The 25,715-nt window shown below is 38.4% G+C and overlaps 1 protein-coding gene across 25 annotated transcripts in view; it reads left to right on the forward strand.

Annotated features, from left to right (window-relative positions):
- AFDN (afadin, adherens junction formation factor) overlaps positions 1–25,715 on the forward strand; it is a 119,947-nt gene that overhangs the window by 914 nt on the left and 93,318 nt on the right. The window lies entirely within an intron of this gene.

The following is a 25,715-nucleotide window of genomic DNA, read 5'->3' on the forward strand; positions in this document are numbered from 1 at the left end:
CCCGCGGCAGCCGGGGCCCCGCGCCGCCCCCCGCCCCGGCCGGGGCCTCGGGCACGGGCTCCCCTGCCCTGGCCGCGGCCGAGGCTCCGCTCCTCGGTGGAGAGCGAGGGTCGGGCCCCTCGCCGTGCCCTGGTGAAGGCAGGTTGCAGGGGCCGAGGAGAGGAAAGGAGCGCAGGGCCGGAGCCCTCCCCTCCTCCCTCTCTCCCCTCCCGCAGGGTCGGGCCGGCATGTGCCTGCGGGACGGGCGGCTCCGAGGCGGGGGAGAAGCCCGCTGGCACATGGAGGTGGCGAAAGGGGGCGGGCAAGGGCGAGAATACAGGAATTGCCCCCCCTCCCGAGCCCGACACCGAGTACCTCCGTGGGCTTTTTTTTTTTTGTCTGTCTGTGACTTTTAGCAGTACCGACAGGCGGCCGGTGGAGGAGGATTGAGAATCCCGGTGCTGGGCGCTTTTTTTGTTACTAGCTTGTTTGTTTCTTTAAATATTCGTCCTTATGTAGAAGGCGCCTCTTACAAAGCAACCTGCCGCTTGTAGTCCGGCGGCTCTCCGGGCTGCTGGTGCAATCCCCGGGGTGGCTTTCCCAGGGCGTGACGGACGGAGCGCGTTGGCTCTCCGAGCCTGCAGGCTGCCAGCCCGCCGCCTAAAGTAAATACCAGGAGCAGGTTCGCAGTCCTGAGTTCACATGTTGTACTGGAAAAACACAGCGGGTGATTTCTACCTAATGAAATGGGTGTTTCTGATGGCCGAGAGAGGCTGGGTTTTGTCCATTAAAAAAAAAAAAATGTAATAGTCAAACCACACCCTCCCGCTGCCCCTTGTCGTGTTCCCTTTGGCTGGTTCGTGCTGCGCGTCTGGTTTGAAAGCGGCGAGGGGGGGTCGGGGGAAGGCTGGGGACGCAGGTTACAGCCCTGTTTTGTGTGTGACAGCGGGCTCCCTGCTTACAGGGTGGAGGCTGATCATGTGCGTGTTCCCGGGGAAAAGGAGGAAATTCACACTTGCTCTTGGCCTGGCCCTGGTTGTTTATTAACAGAAGCCTCTGAGAAATCACGTTGGCTTGGTCTTGGAGCTGGCTCCTGTTTCTGCACCCAGGTGCTGACTGCTAGCAGAGCCACGAAAAAGTGTTGAAAACCATTCTAAGATTAGAACTACGACAGCTTCGGGTATTTTCAGTTCTGCTCATTGCAGACAGTTTGTTGAACACAAAGACGACGGTTTTCTGTGCTTATTTCCCACATCTTGCGAGATTTATCATAATTAGAGTTCCTTGCTTGCATTGCTTAGGTTTTAACAATGTCACTGTTGGCTGAGAGTCACTTTTTCAAAAAAGTGGGCTGAAACCAGTGTCAAGACGCCTTCATGATTGTGTTTGAGGACACGGCACAGTCTTTTGGAATTGCAGGTTGACTGCTAACTGCCTGTGGCTGAACTTTTTGTCTTACTAATGTGTTTGTCCGTTCGCAGTACATTCTAACTCCAGCCTCTCTTCTTTGTGTTTATGGCAGACTGTGCTTCTGTGGTTTTGTTAGTAAGTAGTTTAACAAATCATACTTTCTTTAGGTCAGCCGTGCATATTTATTATCATAGTTAACTAAAGTTTGCACAAAAGCTACCAGCTTCGTTCTAGTTATTATTAAAAGCAAAAATATTTTTACTTGCATTCACTCCACACTTCTGCAGTTAAGCCTCTGAACCTGTATGGGAGCATACTCACCGCTGTCAGTGATGACATTTCAGTTGAACTACAGAGAGTAAAAAATGAAGTGCATGCTTAATATCCTTTAGCCTACTCGTTCTAAAAGTGTTTGATAAGACTGCAGGTGCGTTTACATCAAACTGGCAGCAGGTAACAATTTTATAGATAAAGTATATTTTCCTTCCAGATAATTACACTTATGAATGTTCACATTTATTTTCACTCTTACCTTGAGCTGACACAAATTTGGCAATATTTTCAACCCAGATGATGGTGTGATTCACATTTGTACTGTTTATCAGCTTAAATGAAAGCCCTTTTACTCGACTGGTTGGGAACTGACAACTGACAATCCTCTGTTGTTTCCCTGTTTTTCCAGGCTCAGCTTGACCATAAGGCACATCTTGCTTTTTGTAGGGACTGCAGCAAGTGTGGCATTTGTGAAGATGCAGTAACCTGGACATGACTTTTGGCTGTGTGTGCCTTAGCTAGGTCAAACTGAATAATTTTAAACTGTCCAGATGTGGTTGTTGGCATGCTCTGTTAACTTTGTAGCCCAGACTGCAGACTGTCATCCAGGAGCTGCTGGTTGTACGTATCAGTAGACCTGATGCCTTGTAGTGATTCTTCAGGCATTTCCTCAGTGAAAACAACCTGGTTTAAGTGACTTGTCTTGTAACTTTCCTATAAAAGAGAGAGGAGGGTTTTCCAGAGGGGGGTAATCACAACCTTAATAGTAGGGTTCAGGGAGATTTATGTTTTTGGTAAAGCAAAGGAAAAGTGAAGTCTAGTGTAAATTGACTGGAGTTCTGACAGTATAGCTTAGGCAGTGACAGTGAAAGGAATTTGCACGTGACCAGCTGATGTACATCGATATTAGTTTGAAAGGTCTAATTCTTTGGTGAGATAGAATTGTTCCAACTCTGTTACATCGTCTTCACTTTATTGCAGTCTGTAAAATGTGACTTTGTTTTGAAGGTTGGGCAGTATTTTGAAAGTAGTTCAAATGTGTGGGTTTTTTTTCAGAGAAGTGGTTCGTGATGAGAATCTTTGAATTCCTGTTAATATTTTGTTGAGTAGACTAGTCCTAAGGGATTAGAGATCTGCTTGTCTGCTTGCCTCTTGTGAGACCTAGGAACAAATTATTTGTTATGGTATGGAAGACTTTGAAAAGCAAAAGCCTTGGATAGGACATGTTTTTGAGTTCTCTTACCAACTTTTTCTTAACTTCTCTTTGACTCTAATAGTTAACTAAGTCATTCGGAGCTGCTTTGCCCCAGCAAAACAGAAATGAAAACTTTCTGTTGCATGCTCAAAGTTGAGTATTCCTCTCTCTATATCTCGTGTAAGGAAGGCTGAAGACTTCTTGGGAGTGAGGGTTTCATATCTTCACTTGCTTCCATTGAAGTAATTTGTGGACTCATGCTTGAGAGCAAAGTGATAATTTAATATTTATTAGGTGTTCACCCATTCTAACCATTGTTGCTGTTCTGAGAAATCTGTTAATTTGCATTATTTTATTCTGAAATTTTAAAGTTCTTGTTATTCTATTCAAAAAGCTGAGAGAAGCTCTGTGGCTTGAGAAGCTTAAAAATGAACAAAACAAAAACCCTGCATTTACTAGCAGCAGTTTAAATGATAATGTTTCAGGAGTGCTGCTAGGTGCAGACCTTGGCTAAAGATGTCTGTAATACTGGTCATCATTTAAACTCGATTAAGCTTTACTGTGTCTGCTTTAACTTACCAGGCAGCTACTCACTTCAAGTCTGAAAAAAATACTGCAGTTTTTGGGGAAAGGTGGGGTGAATCATGTTTTTGTTTGTAGATAAATTGTCAGGTTCAAAATGAAGCAGAATGTTAATGCTTTTCTTGAAGTGTTTCCCCTTGCCCTTGTTCCAAGTATTACCAAGCTTTGTGGATGCTTTTTCTTTTTTTTTTTTAATTTATTTTTTAAAAATCAAGAATAGAAACACAGTAAAAATACTTAGGCCTTTTGCAGTAGGACATAAAATGATGCTTTGATCTTGATTTAAGTCTTGGGTGCTTATAGCACCCAAAGTTTTCAAAAAGGAATATGTTTGAATGAATGATTTTGTAATAAGTGCATAGAGTTATTCGGAAACTTGTAGATAAGAAATGATTTGCATTTATACAGTTAAGCTTTTTTTAACTTCCTCCTTCAATAAAAGTGCTAACTGGAATTGATTATTATGTAAAATAACTGCACATGGATGTTCTGGGTGAGAGGAAGGAGTGAAGGGGTACTGTAGACTAGTGCATTTATTGCTGTTTGAATGCGTCTAAGATTTACTGCTTTAAGATGCCATGTCTGAACTAAGTGTTATAATTACTGTTGATGACAAAATAAGGTTTCATCTTTAATGTATGCTTTCATAGCGGTATATGAGAGGAAGAGAAGTGTTGTGTTTTTTCTAAACATGGTTTGTGGGCTAGGAATGTGAATTGCATTTAATTCTTTTGAGACAGACACTTTTTAGAACGAGTGGGATTTTTTTATAGCAATTTCCCGAGGGTTGGGGGATTGTTGTCAGAAACATTGATCTGTTGTAGTTTGTTTTCTGATGGAGAATGTTGTTCTAGACTAAAATACCTCTGTGTTAGCAAAAGTAGAAAGGTCTAATCAAAAAGCTGAGAAGTAACATGCTTTGCATCAAGAATAACTCCTCAGAGTTTGAGTTTTAAATGGCCATCGTTTAAATAAAAGAAAGAATTTCAAAAGTCTTCATGGCTATTTGATTATTTTTTGTCTGAAAAAAATTATGTAGGCTTAGCAGCAAGGTATGAGAAATAACCCTTCAGAATGTGGATGGGGCTTTTCTTTGGTGTTACTTTTTTTTTTTTTTTTTTAATATTGACTTCCCATGTGTTGTGCTATAGATGTATTCATTATGTTTTAAGTTGTTTTCTTTGGTTTTAAATACACGTAAGCAATCTATTAACAGAAAATGTTGTACAGTACACTGGATGGCAGGATATTTTAGGGTTGATGAAATTTTTGTCTTTACTTTCTGGGTTCAGATCTGATTCTGGTTCATTAAGTGTCACAGGGAAGACTGGTATATGACATAAGCTTATAGCCTTTTCATGGTAGTTATGCAAGCTTGTTATTTAAATCTAGTTAAAACAATAAGAAATGGGAATTTTTAGGTTTTAAGCCCCCTGCAGTTTATCTGCATGGTTGCTCACCCATAACCTTTTAAAAATCTGGCTCTGAGGCTTTTAGAAGACCTGTTTTTAAAATTAGTAACCTACTGTTTTATGGGTGATACTAGTAGTGGGAGTGCAAGTCCGGAGCTAAGGAAACACCATCTAAATGGTAGAAATGGTTGTGCCTTCTCCACTAGTTGGACTGTACCACTTTCAGTAGTTTTAGCAAGTGCAACTCTTCATACTGTATAGATCTCAAGAAGCTGGTAATATACCTGAAAATACTGTCCCTTTAAGTTTGCCAAACCTAGGGTTTGGAAAGTAAACTCTCTTTGCAACAAATGCTTAAACTAATATTTAATCAGTCTGGAAAGGTGATTAGAATCCTGAAGACTGATGCCTGTGCTTTTTAGTGAACAGAACATTTTTCAATAATTGCTACCACTAAGCAGGCACAGTTGAAGAGAAGATAAAAACACTGAGGCATTAGTTAGAGGTTCGGGATTACTAATTGCACTTTACTGAATCTGTTGAGCTCTAGTTCTGCATTGAAATGGTTGGAGAAAATAAGTCAGGCATGCAGGTCTGCTCATTTGCATCAAAAGGACTATTTGGAGACCAGTTTTCCTTTAACTGAGTCAAAGTGAATAGTCTTTACAAATGAAGTCTTAGTGCTCTCTAGATAGTGCTAATTATGAGTTAGAGTTAAGATACTGGCCACAGTCTACAGACAACCTAATGTAATGAAAATAATTCTAGGAAGAAGTTTTAGGCTGTGTTTTTAGTATTCCTTATATAAATTGTATCTTAAGCTAGTGGCTAATTAGGTCCATACAATTCAGACATACTGGCTTTAAGAATTCCCTCCTGATGTGTGAATCTGTTCCCTGCCTAAAATGCCATTGACAAGCATTACTTTTCAGCTGAAAACCCCCCTAGTCCTCTGGACATGTAAGGGATTTGCTTTGATTGTGCAAGTGTGTTTTCTCTGTCAAAACTATTTTTCTTTCAGCGAGGTTAAACCAAATTGAATGGAACACACTTTTAGGACTTCTGCGGGAAACATAGCTTTATGATTAATGAAATTCTGCTTTTGTGTCTAAATGCTTTTGTGATCTAACAAAAACTAAAACTTTGCTGGAAAGAGATAAAAGTTGAAATGAACTGGTGTTTGTGGTAAGGCTGTAGATAATAAGAAACCACTCTTGAGTTTATCTTTGTGGTAGTATCTGTTGGAGTAGTTGCTTTGTTATAAATGAAGTAAAATAAATTAACTTCATTTATAACAAATAAATGAAGTGAAATGCTATGCAAAATTCAGAGTATGTATACAGAAAATAATTCTTGCTTTGACCGGTGGTTCTGATGAAGGTGGAATTGGAAATCACAGTGTGAAGTAGTAAACTAAATGTTGTGGTAAACTTAAGAGAAGTCTAGTTTAGCAGGTAGTACAGATAAGTCATGGAGTGTTTGCTCTGTCTTCCAAAGTGAACTTCATGCTAATGGAACGCTCTTCTGAAGTGTTTTTGAGTAAAGCACTATTTAGATAATTCTTGATTTTTCAAGATTTTTGGCTAGGAAAAATATTTGCATTAGTGTAGATACTGAGTGATGCTCATTTCATCTGGTGAAAAGGCTAAAGCCTGTTAATTTCTGCTGTTAAGGTTGTTAGGTTGATAAACCAAAGAGGTAATTGATAGTTTTTTGGATGCATGCATGACCTGGCTCATAATTGTGGTTAAACTTTTTGGAGGGATTCCCCCTTCCCCTCAGGTTTTTCATTACGAGTAAAAATTACTGCTTTTCTGTAACTGTCCCTGTCTGGAAGCTTGATAATCTAAGATGAAAACTTGAGTCAACAGAGGTAAAACTCTGTAGTAGTTCAGACCTAGCAGTAGCAGTCAGACTGTTCCCGGACTGTTTCGTGCCTCATCTTCTGCATAATGAAGATGTATAAGGTTGTAACATAACTTTTTTTGGTGTAGGGATAATTTTCCATGTGATTGGTTCCCTTCAGTCATTGAATTGCAATTCTGCCTTTTGCTACTGCCTAGTTTGGTTCTCTAGTAAGACTAAAAAAATCTGCTTTGATATGAAGTCTTGCTTTTTTTTTTTTTTTTTCAGCAATCACCTATTTTTCTCATACCTTCTTCTTCTATGTGACTTTAATGTTTTCTTGTGTTAGGTACACTTAACTTGGTAAAACCATTTTGTGTAATGCTTCAGGATAATGGCCATCTTCTGTTACAGGCATTGCCCTCAAGATTATCAACTGATTGTTATTATTTATTACATTTAATTATATTTTCTATGTCTGCTTTCTTCCCTTGTGTGCTCACCCATAAGTTAGACAGCTCCTCTTCAGATCATCTTCTAGCACAGATACTCTTACCGGGGGAGCCATTCCTCTGATTCCATGTTCATCCTTGTCTCCTATGAAGATGTCCTCTGTCTAGATACTGCTTTCTTCATTTCTCTACACACTGTGTAGAACAGGGCTCTTTATTGCCCTGGTCTGTCCTGCAGAATTTTGTTGTAGATTACTCATTACTTTTGGGAAATTCTTTAGAGTTTGAATCCTGGAAGAACTGGAGAAAGTCCTAGGACTAGGGTTGTCATCCAGAAGATCCGTGTGGGGTGTTAGTTTTAAGTGCAGATTTGCACTTAAATGTAAATTTTACTTGGTTACATGTATTTGTAATCCATCTTTGAATTTCATCATATTAATAGAGGAGTCTGTTAGAGTTTATGATTGTACTGATGAAATTGTGCACGCTCCTGTAAGTTTGTTCATGTTACCTCTTCCAGTGAAGAGCAGAAATTACATATCATCAATTTTGAAATGTTTAAGCTTTTATTAAATGGTGCTTGGTATATCTTAAGAATAATTATAAATTGATTTCTAATTTTACTTCTGTATTCCAAGAGTGTAAAACAGATTTGACATTAAAAAATAAGAGTGAGTTACTATGTGATTCTTTTCAAGGACATTAGAAAACCTGCTGGTTTGTTATGGAACTGGAAATCGAGTATCTGTTTGGCTATGACTCCTAATACCAGGCCAACTCTTGGGTAAATATTTTGGAATGGATTTTATGCAGTACTGTACTAGTTGCTATAGAATGGTTGCAGGCTGAAACAATGGCTGCAGGGTGGGGTTTTTTGTTCTATTTGGTCAGTGTTTTTCTTGCTCCTTTGATAATTTGCGCTGTTGTAATTAGAACTCGGGAATATGAAAGCTCTCACAAAAACTCACTACCTAGTAATAGATTATAGTTTCTTGATGACCTGGCTTAAGGCTTCCCCTTGGTGAATTGTGTCCCAGAGCATGGCTCAATATCTGGCTCTACTGTGTAGTTAAGAGCACCTTTATAGTGTGAAAAAGAATGAGTTGTCTGGCAACAGTATTTATTTGGCCAACAAAGTATGTTGCCCAGAGCAGTATCTATGAACTAAGGTTTCAGTGCATAGATATTCAAGCATTCCATTATGTGTTTAGTAGAGCTTTCTCTCTGTTAGATGACTTCACTTGTCAGTCCACACTCCTGTATTTCCTTAGAGGCAAGATACGCAATTTGATGGCAGTGTCGTGCTTTTACATATATTTACATTTTGCTTTTACATATACTGTCTTGCTTACAAAACCCAATGGAAGATCAGAATCTCCCTTCTTAATGAAAATTAGTGGCTGTTGGATAGCCTGTGGCTGGGCAAGAGTTCAAAGGGCAATAAAACCCTCCCCCAATGTCTAAAGAAAAGGTCTCCTTCCTGCTGCCCTCCAGAAGGTGCTCTACTTTGAGCAGTACATCAGCTTGAAATTGATAAGGGCCCTTTAAATATTTTGTTGTTGCTCTCAATTTTAGTAAAAAACAATTATGCCATGTTCTTAATTTAAAAAACATTGGGACAACGCCATCGGTGATATAGTGTCCTCCTGGATGGGAAAATGTCTATGTGGAAACAAATAAAATCGAACCAGTTTGTGTTTTAGAAAGCTTTGCATTGTTAAAATGGTTTTTATAATATCACTTCTTTTATGTTGAGAAATCTGGTTTGTGTTCACCTTCCATGTACAGTTCAGTAATATTTTCTGCGTTCAGATCATATCCAAGCATTGCATGCTTCTTGTAGAATGCTGGGTGTTTTATTGGGAAACATGTAAGTTGTTTCCACTTAAAGTGATAGCCTTACTGAACATGATTGCTACTTACTTTCAGTGTAGTTTTAAGTTCCAGTGAAAGTTTTAAGACTTCTTTAACACTTACTGTACATATTCTGGCTGTTTGAAAGAGTGGGATAGTTTCTTTTCATATCTGGAAAAGGAAAATAATCTGAAAATTGTTATGGAAAGACAATGTTTACTAGTGAAAACATTGCTCAATCCTGCTAATTGATTTTGATGGATTTCCCTGTTAGGTCTAGTGTTTGCTGTATAGTGAAGAAGGTCAAAACTGGAATTACTTAAGATTACTGCATTTTGTGATCTAATTCTTCAGCTTTTTTGAAGCCTTTAAAAAAAAATAAAAGGCCAAATAACTGTTTCCTTCTTTAAAGATCAGTGGAATGCTCTAACAAGGCCTTTCTTTGTTTTGTGTGAGATGTATTGTAATACTTTCGATAAAGTCTCCAGCAATACTCAAGCTGTATCTAGTATTATAGGAGAGTTTTTATTGTTGCCATAGCACAGCAAGGATTATTTCAGTAAATTCAGTTGGTATGCCCATAGCAAACTGTTTTCAGACAGATAAGGATTGATATGTAGACTGGAAAAAAAAAAAAAAAAAGAGAACAATTAAGTAATTTTATGCACTGACTGCTGGTGTATTCATCAAAGCCATCTACCAGCATCCAAAGACCTAACCAGCCCAAAGTGGTGAAATTATTGCAGTTCTGGGAAATTCTCAATATATGAGCTGGGTTTGCAGTAGAGAGGATTTGTCTCTCTCTCCTAGAGCCTGTGTCAGGATTTACAGTAAAACATCTAGTTTTCTATTACCTTCTGATTTCTGACTGATTTCTGACTGTCTGTAGCTTTTGGCTAAAGTTGGCCTGTAGGGTGGGATCTGTGATGAAATTACAGTGTTTGAATTTTACAGGGTTCAAATTCTAGTATAATTTTCTGAAGCAATCATCAACAATATCTCCTAACATTCTGATACTGGCTCAACATCTTGAGTATTAGTAGTTCTGAAGGAGTTACGAGTTCTTATTTTTGAAAATAAATTGTTTATGGTCTACTACAAGCTCCAGAATACTTTTGTTTCATGATTTGCTTTCTCACCTGCTGTAAGTTTAAGCTTGAACTCAAAAAATTGGTGCATCAAATTTTTGAGATTAGACGAATTTGAAAACTTTGCCTTCTCAAAGTAGTCTTCATTCATTTCCAGTGATAAGTGTCAAGTGGCAGCACAAAAATTGGTAGCATTGTACCAATGTGAGACAGTCCTGAACTGAAGCTCAAGTATTGTACAATGTTCTGATACTGCTGGTGTGTAAAAACCTATTGAAACTCAGCACTTACCTTAAGTGCCTGTCTTATCTTCAGTGTTCCACATTTGTCTGCAGGTCTTTGAACATTCTTGTGTGTAGGGATGCTCATACATATCCATGTATATAATTATAAATGCGCTGATCTAGCTCTCTCAGTAAACCCACCTGTGTTGAAACCTTTTCTCCCTCATTTCCTCCCACAAGCACTCTGCACCAAAAATCTCACATCCACAACCTTCAACCAGACACTCCAATCTTCTACTTTCAGGGAAAAATGCCAATTACAGCAGTCTTCAAATGTGTTCATCCTGCTACACTGGCTTCAGAGGGCAGCCTTATGATTGTCCGGCTCAGTTAGTTTCCCGTGAGGATACAGATCAGCCATTAAATCCTCAACACCTGCCGTATGGACTTTGTAGTTTGGAATGGCCTTGCAGTTGGACCTGTTTATAACCAGCTAGTCTGTGTGCTGACAGTGGCTGTGGCACCTTGGTTTTCTTCTAAGGGAGTGCTTTTTTGCTATGCTCTTATAACCGTTGATACTTCTCCCTTATTTTGGAGAGCCTTCCTTTTAATAGGCTTTTGGCTTGTGTCATCTCTTCTGGGTACTTGCTAGGTAGAGACAGAGTTTTCTGTATTAACCTTACGCTGAGCTCCTTAGCTGCTGAGAAGGAATTCTTGCACCAAGGGGAAGAATTCCTTCCTAACCACCTTAGAGGTAATAAGGATGGTACTCAGAGTGGGTCGAGCTTAATTTATCCAAATCCTGGGGATAAACAGGGTGTTTCTTTATGTTGCAGAATGGTCAGGACAATTTCTCTCGTCCTTGATAGACTTGCCTTTTTCCTAGTGTCAGCTGTCTCCTTCTATGGCAATATCATGATGTTACCAGCAGTAGTAGAAACCTGCAAGCAGAGTGAGATACCAACATATTTCTGATACCTTTATACCCTTAATTTATGAAGTGAAATGTTGAATAGCAGTTTTTGTCATGGATGATAGATGTGTGAGTAATCTGAAGCTGTTTCTACCTCAGTAACTGTAAAAGAGGATGAATAGTTTCACAGGTACACACATACTGTGTTCTGCAGCCACTTCTTCACCCACCTCTCAGCACTTTTGGGGCACAGAAAGGAAGCGGCAGTGTTGACCCTCTTCTGCCGTCACTGCCATCTGATTGCTGTCATGGGATTCTGTCTTCTGCCACGAAGAACTGTCCATCTTTGATTCTCTTCCAGCTCTGTGGTGTTGATGATACTGACTTTTACAGCAACCACAAGTACATGGTAGCAGTTAAATTTGTATGCTGCTTTTTACTGTGGCTTTCAGGAGCTTTGGCCTGCCCTTTGTCTGCCTTATTCTCCACCCCCCAATGCCCATCTGACTTAAACACCGTTAAATGTTGACAATATTTTAAAATTGGTGCTTAGTTTATTTCAAAAATTTCTTTTCATATTTACATATGTAAACTCAAGGTCAAATTAAAAAAACCTGCAAGTTTAGGTTTTGCTAAAGCTTACTGCATTTGTTGTTGGGAAAAGCTGCTTACTTGCTGTGTGCAGGGAGACTTTTTTCTTTAATTACTAAGTTTTTCTGTTGGTATATGCCGGTACAAAATAAGTGTGGTAGTCTGACTTTTCCTTAGGTTGGCTATCTATCTAAACCAGTTTTGTAGGTAGAATATTTATGATACATTTTGTTTATGTAATGGGCAGTTTTGAGTCTAATTCTTGAAAGAGAGCAATGGTCAGTCAAATATGTTTGAAACTGAGTTATATTACTTGATTTGATTTTTTTTCCCCTTAGAGTGCTTGTCCCAGTTGTTGTTACTAAGCAAAATTGAGGGTTGGGACTGGATGATCTTTAAGGTCCCTTCCAACTCAAGCCATTCTGTTATTCTAAGCTGACATTTATTTAGATCATACTTAGCTTGTACTTGTGTGTAGTTGTATCATCTTCTTAAACTGTCTTGGTTTGTATAAAAGACATCTAACATTCTCACTTTGTCATAATGTCTCCAGGACAGTGGGATGGGAAAAGTGATGCAGATACATGAAGTAATGTGTTGAAAAATGCGTTGTAAATTTAGTTACTACGGAGCCAGAAAGAGAAGCCAGATTTTTATAAACGTATGCAGTTTTCTAGGTTATCCCAATTTGAAATTTCACCTTATAGAACATAGGAGGAACGGACTTAATCACCTAGAGAGTGTCATATACCAGCACCATCACACCATGTCTGGTTTAAATCTTAAGTGAGTTGTATGGGATAGCAAAGAATACCCCTTTTCTCAATGGGGTAGCTGCATACAGTAGGAAGAGGGTTATGTATCTTCATAGAAAACTTGAATAATTTTCATATTTGGGGCTTTTTCTGTTTGTTTCAGAAATACTTCTATGTCAACTGTACATGAGGCTGCCTCATTTCAGTAAACAGGTAACTTAGGTTCCAAATTTGATGAATCAAACTGCTAAGGAGTTGGAATGGACCTTAAAGATCCCCTAGTTACAATCCCCCTGCCACAGGTAGGGACGCCTCCAACTAAACCAGGTTGCTAAAGGCCTTATCCAATCCGGCCTTGAACACTTCCAGGGTTGGGGCATCCACGACCTTCCTTGAAAACCTGTTCTGGTGTCTCACCACCCTCACAACAAAGAATTTCTTCCTAATATCTGATCTTTCCCTCTTTCAGTTTGTACCTATTACTCCCTTGTCCTGTCACTGGAGTTCCTGATAGACTCCTTTTCCAGCTTCCCTGTAGGCCCCCTTCAGATGCTAGAAGGCTGCTTGAGATTTCCACACAACCTTCTCTTCTCCAGGCTGAATAGCCCTAGCTTTTTCCCCAATAATTTCTTTCTTCCACATCTGTGTAACTTTCTGGTATTCTAAGGTCTTGTAAGCTGTTGATGAAGGCAAGCATGCATGTTTTATTAATACTTTTGAAGTGACTGCTGAATACAAAGAAATTAAAAATCTCCAAATGCTTTGCAATAATGATTAAAAAAATCAAATCTCCTTGAATGAGTTAGTCCAAGTACCTAGTCATAAGGAAAGTTTGTGTCTCACTGTGGAGAGTAATAAAAAACACACAGAACAAATGATATGGTGTTAAGAGTATATAAAATGTGCATGTGTTTTTGTTTGGGGTTTGGGTTTTTGTTTCATTTGTTTTTATTTCTATACAAATAAAATATATTTGTAGGAATAAGTCTAGAGAAGTTTACTGTCCTCAGCAGTAGAGAAACATACATGCTGTAGTCAGCATACATACTACACTGGGAGACATTACTGGTTGTTAATTAAAAGGAAAAGAAGCTAGAGACTCCTTAGATTTTTAAATTCCTTTCCACTTCTGCATGCTTCTGTCTTTGCTTCCTGACAGAATTTTTGTTTTGGGTTATCTTCTCATATTCTTCTGTCATACTCCCTCATTAATGAGAGGATAGACCTCTCGTGTAACTTTCCAGCTATGTTAATTCTGCTTTGCTACATAGATTTTTTTTTTGGCTAATATCAGCAGCTGGTTAAAGCCTAAATTGTTTCACTGTGAGTCAGAGTATACTTGAAATCTTGTATGGTAGTATCGCTTATGCCTTCATTAACTATGTTTTAATATCTGAGTAAGCCAAACCAAGTTACTGAATGCTTTTGTAATCTGAGCCTGTTTAAACTCGAAATAGTCCTGTTCACGGTTAATCATCTGCGTTCATGTTTGTATTGTAACTTGTCCTTGCTCTGTGTGCCACTGAAATGACAGCCCCTTGATAAGGATAAAATTAAGGGTATTTGATAGAACTGTGTTTTAGAGCAAGAAAATGCTTAAAAGTTAGCAACCATTTAGTTTTCTCATAGTTTCTTGCAATGTAGAGATGACAAATGAAAGGTGGGAATTTCTTAAGTGGAGTTAACTAAACATACAAACCATGTCACTGGCTGCAGCACTAACTACTGGGCAGAAGAGCAGGACTTGTTGAAAGTAAGAGTTCATGCACAGTACACTGGCAAACACATTCTTCTGGAAACTCCTGATTAACAGAGCTGTAGAGACCAGTTTTGTTAACCAGTGCTACATGATAAAACCAGTAATTTGTTCTTTTCTGGAAGAAATCCTTAAAATAGAGCTGGTAGCAGTTTTTAAAACATAGCTCTTTGGTAACCAAATGTGCTGTTTGAAGGTGAAATGAGCATTTTTATGAGTAGATTCCCCCTGAGCAAAGTTACTTTCCTGACTGGGGAAATACTTCTCACTTTCTTATTCTATAAAAAAAAAAAGAGGTATATAATAATAATATTCTGTACAAATAAAAAAGGTATATTTTCTGTATATCTGAGGCATGTTACAAAAAACTTTGATTGCAAGTATTAAATTCCAGTATAAAATTTACTCCAATATATTGAAAGAATTAGATTGTATTTTCAAAGTGAAAAGTATTTCAAGCATTTTTTTTCATAAAGCTGACGTATATTCCAGAGGATTGGAATTTAAATAGTGAACAAATTTTACTTAAGCAAAAAAAAGGATTGCATTGCCTTAATAAAAATGCATCTGATCTGGGCTTGATTATTGTCAAAATGTGTTCCTTGAGGTGACTTTCTTCTTGAAACAAGCATGAAAATTTTCAGTGCTTATTTCTGTAAACCTTGCTGATGATGAAGAGAGGGGAGCATGTGGGACAGGGAGTAAATGGCTTATCTAAGTTCAGTAGTTCTTGATCACAGCTTAAAAATGAATGGATACTAGAAGTACCATTTCTGACTTTGATGTTGCAAATGAATCCATCTAAGTTTATTAGTATGGATCTGTCCAAACAGAGCAGCTTGCAAAATGGACACCTATATCCTTATAGAGAGAATTATACTTTCTCTTCTTTGTTGTTCAATAGAACCTCTGAAAACTTTGGCTTTGGGGTAAAGCTGGCCTTGAACTCTTCCAATGATGGGACATCCACCACCTAGCTGGGCAACCTCACAGTAAAGAATTTCATCATAATATCTGATATAAATCTACTCTTTTTCAGTTTAAAACTCTTCCCCTTAGTCCTGTCCAGTACATGCCCTTGTAAAAAGTCCCTCTTCATGTTTCTCTTTAGCCCCCGTTAGGTACTGTAAGGCTGCTATAAAACTGCTTCCCCAAAGTCTTCAGTTCTCCGGGCTGAACAACCTGAACTGTCTCAGCTGTTGTCATAGGAGAGGTGCTCCAGCCCTCTGATAATTCCTCTCTTGATCTCTCTTTTATCTCGGTCTACCCCACTTTCCTTTTGTTCCTGCTTTCTGAGTTTGTTTTCTTCTGATGTTCTGTTGCTTTGTGGTGTTCTCAAAATCAAGCCGTATTACTGTGGTTAGCTTGTGATTATTATTATTATTATTATTAATATTCACTTCTGCCCTCCTGTGTCCCACATACGCTATAGCAACTGTAGGATAACAACAAATACGTATTGATGGTAGTGACTCACTTTCCTTGTTCCATTCTGATGTTTGTCTGGAGCTTCAGGACAGAACTGTGTTCAAAAGTAACATACACAACCTATGGAAATATCACTGGTTTGAGGAAGTAGGGAGGGTAGAGGATACATAATTTCTTTTTTTTCAAAGCCATTTCTTCTGAGTCTTTGCCTTAAATTTCTGTGTTTCTCTTGAGTTTTCTGATCTTTTATTGTTTTTTGGTTATATAATCTTTCTTGAAGAATGAACTTCTATGTTAAAAGAATTATTATTTCGGTTCATTTTATCTATATTAAAAGCGAAATCATTATGCAGTTCACTAACTACAAAAGTGTTCTGCAAAAGAAAACTTCTTAGATGCCAGTGAATATTCAAGTAGTGGAACGGGTTGCACAGGGAGGTTGTGCAGTTTCTGCCCGTGGAGATTTCTACGAGCAGGCTGGATAAAGCTGCAAAAAAGCCTGGTAAGACCTCAGAGATGAACTTTCTTTCACCAGGAGGTTGGATTGGAAACTCCTGAAGTTCCTTTCTGCCTGATTTATCCTGTAATCTTAGATGGGTCCATGGTGTATGTACCCATTCCAGTTTATTTCCAATTGTGATGGATTGCATTGCATTATTAATGACTCTTCCCATGTGTAGTAGAACGACTTATATAGGCTTTACTGTCTCTAATGTCTACCAGTTGAACTTGTACCTGAAGAGAAATTTGCAAATGTTATGCTGCCACTTAAACTACTTTATTTAGCTTTTTTCATCCCTTCTTTTGTCATGGTCCTTCTTAAGACATATGTGTTGGGACTCTCAGTATTGGGAGCTCTCCTGTTGGTTGGAGGTCATCTTGTCTAAATTGAGAATATGTGGCTGCCTGGCTGCTGTAACAATTAGTGTTTTCTGTAGGTGAACAGGGAAAATCAGCCTGTCCTCCACAGATGTTTAAATATGATCCTAGGATACTTCGATTTGGAATAGACCTCAGGACATTTCTAGTTCCAGCCTCCTGCTTAAAGCAAGGTCAGTCCTGATGCCCCTGAGGGTTTTTCCCATAAGGTGTTGAAAACCCCCTAGGGACCAGTTACTGCAGTAACTCTGGGCACCCTCCTTCACTGGTGTGACTGTCCTAATGCTGAAAGGTTTTTTGTATAGTCAGTTTAAAAGCTTCCTTTGTTTCAACTTATGTCCAGTGTTTCTTGTCCTCTCACCATGCCTTATTAATCACTGCTGCATTGTCTTCTTGGCCTCTTTGCAGATCCTGTGAGCTGCTTTGTAGGTCTCCCCTCCAAAGCCAGCTCTCCTCCAGGAGGAAGAAACCCAGTTCCTTTTGTCTTGCCTCCTAAGATGGTTCTTCAGTCTCCTGAGCATTCTGTAGTTCTCTGCTGAACTTCAGCCCAAAACCCTGGGTAGAGCAGTATAATTGTTTTACTTGATTAAGGCCTGTATTCCTCCTGCTAATGCAACTAAGCATGATGTTGACTTTGGTGCCAGGGCATTCATCTGAATCACCTTCAGCTTTCTGTCCACCAAGATCCCCAGGTTTTCTTTAGCAGAGCTTCTTCCTGGCCAGTTGTTCTTAAGCCTGTGTTGTTGCAAGACATTTTTCCTTTCTGTGTCAGGACTTTGCTTTTGCCTTGTTGAATTCTGTTGAAGTAAAAAGCTGCTCAAATCCCCAAGGAAAAACCAAAGCAAGAAAACCCCACCTAAACCCCCACTTTGAAGAACTTCTTTTGGCAAAACATTTAGGCACGTACTTGAGTGCTTTGAGTATTGAAATGCTTAGATTCTTCTTGAAGCTGAGCACAGCATTCTTTTAGCCATCCTACACAACCTTCATGGCTGAAAATACCTTAATGTTTCAGGATCACTTTATGTATCCTTTGGCTTAAGCAAACCATGTTCTGCCGATGTATCCTGTGTGATAGGTTGCCACGGGGAGATAGGGTGAGGTCCTAGTGCTGCAGGACAAGAAGTGTTTGTGAGTTGTGTAAATTGTACATGGTTTTGCTCCCATTTTCTATTCCTGTGCTTCGTCCTTCTCCAGATCACATGCCTGAATCAGTTACTGGAATAGATACTTGCAGTGAATGAGTTGTGCTGTATTATTTTTGTTGATATGTGTTTATTTGAAATAATATTTTCTTTCACTCCTGATTATTGTTAGTTTTATAAAACTGTATTTGTACAGTATGGTATGTTGATTAATTCAATTACTTGTACTCAACCTCACATTCTTTGTTTTGAACTCTGCTGTTGTGCTATGGATCTCTGTGTGATGCTGAAAGATAGGCTATGCTGATAGTGTACCATTTTTGATAGAAGAAATACTGAAATACTAGTTTGAAAGTAAATTATAATGTCGTCTGGCCACAGATGTTTATAACTACTTTGTTACTTCAGTGGAGCATTTTTACTGTTAAATTTTAAGTTGCTGTTTTGAAACTTGGTTAGCATTAATCTGTTGATTCTGCAAATATTCTTAGGCCAGTATTAATATAATAGGAATTTTAAACTGAAATAAAGTAAGAAAAATTTCAGAAACTCAGCATTAAACTTTATATGTTGATATTAAGTTTAAAGAAGCTGTAAGTCACCTTTTCTGCATGTTATGTTTGAATCTATTTTGATGCAAACCTGCTAGCCATTCTTAAGTAGCTGAATTACTACTTTAGGTGATAATCCCCAGGTTCAGATGCTTGTCCTTGGATTTCCTTTTAAGAAAACATGGTTAAAAAGGTTTATTGTGCACCCTGGGAAGTCATTAGGTCATGACTCGCTTGTCCCAGAAGTTCAGAGATCAAAATTGTGAGTTCCTCAAGGAAAATATCCTTCTGATAGTCTCCTTTCATAAGTAGAATCTACTCAGCTGAAGACAGTCATAGCAGTGAATGGGGGGAGACTGCCTAGGTTATGACAATATGAGGTCTTAATGTTGGGTGAACAAACTGGAAGGGAGCTGTTGAGTTGTATTCTGAAAGATCTGTAATCATCTACTCTCTGAGTTCTAGGAATGAAGCTGCTGCCTAGTCTGAGCAATAGACTATTTCTGTGCTAATACAGAAATGCTTGATTTATTTTTAAGTGCATTATTCCAGACTAGGGGTGGATAGGAAGGGTGAGGAAGAAAGTAGTAATGTGAAGGATGCCTATGTGATGATTAAGTATCCAGCTTTTCAGTTGTCTTTTTGTTTGTTCCTTTCTCCTCCCAACTCCACTCACCCAGTCTTGTAACTGATGCCTGCCTTCTGAAACTTCCTCACTCCTCCATAAGCAGGCGGTGGCAACCCTTTGTGAAACAAAGAGTAAGGCACTACAAAATGAGGGGGCAATATTAGTTTGGTTGCTGTTCTACTGGACTAATTTGTTCTGATGCAAAAATGAGAACTGAGCATGTGATTCTTGACTGCTTCAAATTTTGAGCACTTAATCAACTGAACCAATCCCATACATCTCTTTCGACCCCATATCATGTATAAAAGTGAAGCCAGATGTCTATATTACCTTATATTGCAACAAAATGATAATTTAAGGTGTCTTGTATATTTTTAAAGAAGTAATGATATATTAGTGTTTATGACTGGGGAAAGAGCTGCCTTGCTACTGTTTGAGAACCGTAATTTTTCATAAAACATGAGTAGTCTTGCACAGAACACTTATTCTTAATGAGAGACTCAACCCCCAAATATTTGAGAGGTTATGATAAGCAATTATAAAATAGTCAAACTTCTTTTTGAACTGGAGCGTGTATATCTCGACTATTGTTTGCAAAACTAATGGTGGTTTCTGACTGAATTCCTTCTGACAAAAAGTCTCTGGAATTGGTCTTTATGCTACTACCACATGATACCTTTCTCTAGATTATTTCTGCTATTATGAAGAGAACTGCAAAGGAAATGAGGAGCTTCCTATGTAATCAACTGGTCAACTGCTGTTTCCTCTATCAGGAATAGTGTTGGCGATTACTCACAGTCTCTGCGTTTGCATTGTTGTTCTGAGCATGGAATAAGAGACTGTGAAGCAGTAGGAGGGAAAAAGAAAATACAGTAGCCGTAGCTGAAATGCTGCAGTTACAGAAAGAAAGTAGCTTTTTACTTCCATAGTTAAGCTTTTGAGTGCTTCTCTGGTTTAGTGACTGTTTGGTGGCACAATGAAATGTTACCTTTAACAGATTTCATTGAGCATTTTAAATGTGTAGCTCACTCTGTCTCTGGACTGACTTTGTTAATTGACTGCTTCTTCAAATGTCATTATCTTTTAATAATTTTGTTTACTCCCCTGCTCTGGCTTGTTTTGTTGGAATTCTTGTTGTGCTACTGTGGTCTCTGCAGGACTTCAGAGACTCTCAGGGCTGTAAAACTCTGTCAGTGTTTGTGTGTGGACAACATCTGAGACATCTGATGCAGTGTTTTGCAGAAGATTTCTTGGCACTGCTTAGTAATTCCTCCACCATTTGTCATCCTGCTTGAGCTGAACCCTTGCCTTTTTATGCTCAGGACATTTAAAAATGTTTTGGAGGCTAGAGTCAGAAGCTGCAGGTTGGAGCTCTAATGTACTCTGCACTCAGTGGCTCTTGATGTTTTGGAGCAAACATTATTTACAGTAGAAAATAACATCACCCTGGTGTTTAATAACTTTAGTTATGTACTTTGTTACTTTTAGTTGAAGCAGTAGAAAACGTGTTTGTGTGCAGTGCTACTCATAGGCATAGGTTGCTATGTCCTCTAGTACTAAAACAAAAATATGACTGAAGTTCTCAGTTAAATGATTTAGTAATTGAATGATAGTCTTAATTTTGTTTTAATAGCCTTTTTTAGGTCTATTATACTGAGTTTCAAATACTGTATTACTTTCATAATGTTTTGTTTGTTCGTCCTTAGGCAAGTGAAATAGATGTTTAGACAGGGATGATGAAATTCCTGCGTTCCCAGAGATAACCAGCTTATTTCCACTGTAGAAGCCAGCCTCTAGTATACTGCCGGTTGGTTGGATTTCTGGATCTGCAGAAGCCTTCCTTGCCTCTGTAAACTACTGCTATTGGTTTTATTTTGGGTGTCAATACCTACCCAAGGGAAAACTATGTGAATGAGATTCCATATTTATATCTTAAGCTGGTAAAATGGCTTTCTAGCAACAAGAGAGTGCTCTCTTCACTCCTTCAATTGAACACGTTTGTTTGGGTTTTTTTAATCCCTCCTTTATGCTGGCATTGGGTTTTATGTGACTCCATTGCGAAGTTCTTAGGAAAGCTGGGAGACTAGGATTAATTCTTGTTGGATTTTCTCTCTGAACTAGCTCATTAGAATTCACCTAAATGCTTGTGTTTAAACAACTGAAATGACACACAGCTGGAGTGGGGGTAGATATATGGGAAGGGGCTTTCCCTTTCCTCAACTGTTAGTTGCTATTGGATTGGTTTAATGTCATATTTTCCCTCGCTGCCACAAACAGGACATACGGAGTAATTTCTCTCTTGAGGTAGCCGTCCAGCAAGCAACAATTAGGGACTTTTTGGGGAATTTATTTCCAAGTCTATGTGGCCAGTACATTCCGTGTTCTATAATAATAATAATGAAGATTCATAAAAGAAGAAAGTATTCAGGTATAGTGACTTTCTTGTTAGATAAGCCTGTTTAGAGAGCAGGACCTTTCAGCCAATGAACTTGATTCCAGTCTGGCAAAGCAGACACTATTGTAGATTGGGAGCAAGTGTGGAACCCCATTGGAGAAAAGGAAGTTGGAAGGTAATTGAAATGTAAAATGCTTTTTCGTGAGAAGGACGCCAGCTTAAGTAGAAAACATTAAAGTGTATTGTTATGTTGATAGCTACGTGGTATCTTCTCTTTCAAATCTAAAAGTAAACAGAGTAATGAGGGAGTAAAATCAGAAGCAATGTAATGTTTTGGTTGTGCAGGTGCCTTAGGAAGAAACCTTTTTGTGTGCTTGGGACTGCTTTGAGCTAGCTTTTATGTTAGAATGGAGGATTTTGTAGTATGAGAACAGTTAAAAGAAAACATCACAAAACATGGAGTGCAAAACCACTGTCAGTATGAAGATACTGTATATGGTGTTACTGCAGAGAAAGCCTTTTTAACTGTCAGCAGTTGTTTTTAAATGCAACTAACTGAGGCTGAATGTCATTCACCAAGCACAGTGCTTGATGAAAGTGTTGCCAAAGATTATACAACAGGATTAAGTAGGATTTGCAGAGAGAAGGCTATCAACAGATGAATTTTACAAAACTATTAGAAATTCTATATAGATTTTTTACAAGCTACCTGTGGCCTTGGTAGTCCTGTCAACCAACATTAAGATAACTAATGGCCTTAATAAACTTCTTTGTAAATTTTAAGAAATGACCCGATTCCTTTAAATACAAAAATAAATAAGTCATTCAAAATGAGACTTCCTGGAGGATTTTTTGAGTGACAGAATTAAAAAACCCAAACAAACAAAAACACAACTGTTTTTGGGACATGTTCCCGTTTGGAAGTTGTAATGTCAACACCGTATTTCTTCTTAATTGTTCAACCTACTGTGTCTAATGTCAAAAATTGTGTGGCAATTTCATGTGTAAATTTGACTATGTGGTTGTATCTGTAGTGAATGAATATCCTGTTTTCTGAATGTGCAGTAGAAGTAACCATAAGGATGTCTTAGCGCTTGTGTGTGTGTATGTTTACTCTAGACAAAGCTGCATATAAAAGCAGCGTGGTTGTGTGTCTTCGGCTATGACACAGACAATCTCACTAAATTTCATTCAACAGTACAGATTTTCAGCTTGGGGGTTTTTAAGAACTATTTTTATAGATGCTGATTATTCCACAGCCTGAGGTATGGCTCTTTTTGCCCTTAAAAAGGAAAGGGGAAAGTAAGTATTTCAGGTAGGGAAGAAAAATAATAATAGTTCAAAAAGAGGTCCTTTGGCCCATTTCCCTAGAGTGTGTTAACAATAAAATTGCATTTAGTGGTACATTTTGACATTGTATTATTACTTCAAACCTTCTTGATGAACCTAACTTACTTGAGGAATAACTTTTTGAAATCCAGTCAAAGGTTGGATTTAAATCAGAATGTTTAGTTTTGGTAAGTCTTCAGGTTTTTTTTCATGTAGACTCCGGGCTGCAGTTTGTCTACTTCAGGAGAATCAGGTGCTTGTTTTTCTATTAGGCTTGTTAGCATTCCTACTTCAAACTCCTGACTAATTAGCCTGGTTGCCAAAGCTCCTGCATGCAGGGTATCAGATAGCACCAGCATTTTTCTAGTTCAGTCAGCGGTAGCCTGATGTCTTAACCCTGTATGGTGCTGATTCGAGCTCATCCCACAGGAGTGAAGAAACTAGGGTAACACAATCAAGTTTATCATTACAGAGTAGAAGTTGGCTCAAACTTCACTGGCTGTGTCCGCATAAATATATGGCATGACCCCTGTTGCATTATGTGAAAATGACTCTGTTTTTTATGGTTTCCTTTGATACCCTGTTGCATCATACTGAAGCCTGATACTAAAATAATGAAAATGCAGTGTTAATTACAAGAAATGAATCCAGACAGCTGTTCATTTAAAGGATTGTTGGTGTCACTTTTTTTTGTCGTGTAGTGAGAGTTTATTTCCTGTATTTCCAGTATAGAGGTTATACTGGAAGTAAATAAATAAGAATACTTTGTCAAGTGAATGTCAGGTGGTTGAAGTGAGGGTGTGAGGGTGCTTGCTGGTGTCAGCTTATCGATGGGTACTGGCTTGTCAAATTTGGGTTTTGATTGATCTATTAGTTCTTCGACTGAATCTTCAGCCCATGTTAGGAACATGAAGTTGCCACTGTAAGTGATCAGAAAGAGACAAGATATTGGATTTAGTATGTACTATGTAGTGTATGAGCTTCTGGACATTGGAGAATCCATGTGGGAGAGAAATGTTAAGAATAATTTTATTTGTGCCATCTATAATAAAACTGTGATGAGCTTTGGGAAGACAGCCACAAGAAACCAGGCTTCATGAGTTTGATTGCTGGTGGAAATGCTTTTTTCAGTAATGCAGCTTTCTGCTGTAAGTAGGTTGACATTTCTGTTGGATATACCAAGTTTTCACTCAAAAAGAAATACATTTTCAGTTTTTAGTAGTTTCACATATGAATTTGAAAACTACTTGTATTGTCATTTTTTATGGATTTAAGACTATTTCTAAGACGTTCCTCTATCAGAGTTTTATTATAGAGGAAAAACTGTAATCTTTTTAAGTTGTAGAGAAATTATCATGTAACTCTGGAATCTCACAATTTGTATGCCAGTTATAGAAATAGCCTTGAGATTACAGTATTCTAAACTTTAGTTTTTGACCGTAGAAAACTAATTTATCTAAATACCGCGTATTTGTGGAATAAGTCTGTAAAATATTTGAGAGATTTGTCACTCCTGTAACAAGCTACAATATCCACTGAGCTCATCAGGACTGCCAGTCTCTGCTAGGCTGCTGCATTTCTGCTGCTTTCTTTGGTCTGCTGCTTGTCTGACCTGTGTAATGACTTCTCAGCCAAGCAAGCAATAGCCTGAGACAAAAACCAATAGGTGCCTGCTGGCTTATGGTGCTGGAGTCAGGTATGTGCTGATGCTGGGGCAGCATAAAGTGTCCAGCTTGGCAGAGGTTGCTGTTTCATGGTTCCTTCAAGTTAATACAAGGTGCCAGCAGAAGGACAGTTTCCTCAGACTGCTAGCACTGGCAATTTCCTCCACACTGAATGAAGGGAAGGGAAATAAATACCTTCCGAGTTAACCTGATTCATGTTGCTGTACAGCTGCAGGATGCTGGTGCCTGTCGTAAGAGAGGAGGTGGGAATGAGCATGTCAGTATGAGGAAGTGCTATCTGCAGCGCTAGAGTTTCTATTGCTGACTGTGTGTCTGTACTTTTAATGTTAAAGTGAGTAAGGGCAGTCTTTTTTGTGGCCTGATTGATGCCTGAAGATGCTTTAAATATAAGGATTGCAGCTCTGCAAGTAGCAATGCCAATGAAAAATCAGACTTCCAGCACCTGAACTTGCATTCTCCCCCTTCAATTTTCCAATTGTGTTTTGGTTTGAGGTGGATGTAATAACCTGTTTCTCTTCCTCTAAATGTGACTGTTAAAAGGAACAGTGTCTAACACAGTAAATAGTATGGAGAACTCTTGATTTATTTCAGTGGGTTTCTACAGTGCATCTGAAAAATGTTACAGGGAATTGTCTGTACTTTTAATTCTTCCCCTCTAAGGTTTCTGGAGTTGCTCCTTAGCATTTGTTTCTTAGTTGCACAACAGTGACAGGTCATAGATAAATACTAGACAGATCAGCAATATTTTATTGAGGCCCATTGCTATTTGTTATTTTTCCTCTTTTAAATATGGCATAATTAATTCAATTAATTAAACCAAAATTGTTTGGTTTTGACTGGCTTTTTACCTGATTTCAAGTATGATTGAACTCTGCCTCTTCTGTTGTTGGAGACTTTCAGGGTATTTTGATACACCAAATGTATATCAATTACTTTTCGATTTTATTTCTGTCATGTCACCTCCTTCAAACAAATTTCAATCATTATAATAACAACTTTGTTAACAAGCTTTTTTGGGGTATATTTTTTTTTCAGAGTATGTGTTGACAGTCGCTGCAAGGTCCTCAGTATAAGGGTATTGGGAGAGTCTCTATATGGTACCAGAATCAATATAGTTTATAAAGGGTGGTATGTTTTAACTTGGGGATATGATTTAATCTCCTGTAGCTTTATTTTTATTTTGAATTTAATCAGTCTAAGGAATGATTAAATGGTTACCAAACTGTTGGTAGTGTTTATTGTTGAAAACATTTATTGTTCGATTTCTTCAGTTAACTGCAGTAGGTTTCATTTTGTGCAAAGAAAAGATCTGCGTGTTCTCTGGTTGCTTGTGTAAATGCTGTCCA

The sequence above is a fragment of the Corvus kubaryi genome, unplaced genomic scaffold (assembly GCF_017639235.1).
Source record: "Corvus kubaryi isolate FWS band 111438036 unplaced genomic scaffold, C.kubaryi_AGA036_p1.0 37266, whole genome shotgun sequence".
Lineage (NCBI taxonomy): Eukaryota > Metazoa > Chordata > Aves > Passeriformes > Corvidae > Corvus > Corvus kubaryi.